Source organism: Phalangium opilio, unplaced genomic scaffold, assembly GCF_054372755.1.
Source record: "Phalangium opilio isolate 3A_F unplaced genomic scaffold, DU_Popi_V2 ptg000019l_1, whole genome shotgun sequence".
Lineage (NCBI taxonomy): Eukaryota > Metazoa > Arthropoda > Arachnida > Opiliones > Phalangiidae > Phalangium > Phalangium opilio.
This window is the reverse complement of record NW_028324152.1, coordinates 8,192,593-8,194,101: the sequence shown is the minus strand read 5'-3', so window position 1 is coordinate 8,194,101 and position 1,509 is coordinate 8,192,593.

Here is a 1,509-nt window from a genome sequence, read left to right as displayed (position 1 = left end):
CGAAAGGTTGATGCTTGGAGCCCACCCGGGAGCGGTGTTGTGGGGTCTCATATGTAACGTAAAAAGACAAAGATTTTCCACAATACCTGACGACAATTTAACTTATAGGCTTTCGTAGCGCAATGGTTAGCTTGTTTAGCTCTTAAGCAAAAGGTTGGTGGATCGAGCACAAACGGGAGCGGTGTTGAGAGGTCTCAGATGTAACGTAAAAAGTCAAAATGTTTCCACAACACCTGACGAACATTTAATTTTTGGGCTTTCGTAGCGCAATGGTTAGCGCGTTTAGCTCTTAATCAAATGTTTGGTGGTTCGAGCACACCCGGGAGCGGTGTTGTGAGGTATCAGATGTAACGTAAAAAGCCAAAGTTTTTCTGCAATACCTGACGACCATTTCAGGTCTCAGATGTAAGGTAAAAAGTCCAAGTTTTTCCACAATAGCTGAAGAACATTTAATTTTTGGGCTTCCTTGGCGCAATGGTTGGCGCGTTCAGCTGTTAACCGAAAGGTTGGTGGTTCGAGCCCACCTGGGAGCGGTGTTGTGAGGTATCAGATGTAACGTAAAAAGTCAAAGCTTTTCCACAATACCTGACGACCATTAAATTTCTGAATTTCCGTGGCTCAATGGTTAGCGCGTTCGGCTGTTAACCGAAAGGTTGATGCTTGGAGCCCACCCGGGAGCGGTGTTGTGGGGTCTCATATGTAACGTAAAAAGACAAAGATTTTCCACAATACCTGACGACAATTTAACTTATAGGCTTTCGTAGCGCAATGGTTAGCTTGTTTAGCTCTTAAGCAAAAGGTTGGTGGATCGAGCACAAACGGGAGCGGTGTTGAGAGGTCTCAGATGTAACGTAAAAAGTCAAAATGTTTCCACAACACCTGACGAACATTTAATTTTTGGGCTTTCGTAGCTTAATGGTTAGCGCGTTTAGCTCTTAATCAAATGTTTGGTGGTTCGAGCACACCCGGGAGCGGTGTTGTGAGGTATCAGATGTAACGTAAAAAGCCAAAGTTTTTCTACAATACCTGACGACCATTTCAGGTCTCAGATGTAAGGTAAAAAGTCCAAGTTTTTCCACAATAGCTGAAGAACATTTAATTTTTGGGCTTCCGTGGCGCAATGGTTGGCGCGTTCAGCTGTTAACCGAAAGGTTGGTGGTTCGAGCCCATTCGGGAGCGGTGTTGTGAGGTCTCAGATGTGACGTAAAAAGTCATGGTTTTTGCACAATACCTGACGGGCATTTAGCTTTTGGGCTTCCGTGGCGCAATGGTTAGCGCGTTCGGCTGTTAACCAATAGGTTGGTGGTTCGAGCCCATCCGGGAGCGGTGTTGTGAGGTCTCAGATGTGACGTAAAAAGTCAAGGTTTTTACACAATACCTGACGGGCATTTAACTTTTGGGCTTCCGTGGCGCAATGGTTAGCGCGTTCGGCTGTTAACCAATAGGTTGGTGGTTCGAGCCCATCCGGGAGCGGTGTTGTGAGGTCTCAGATGTGACGTAAAAAGTCAT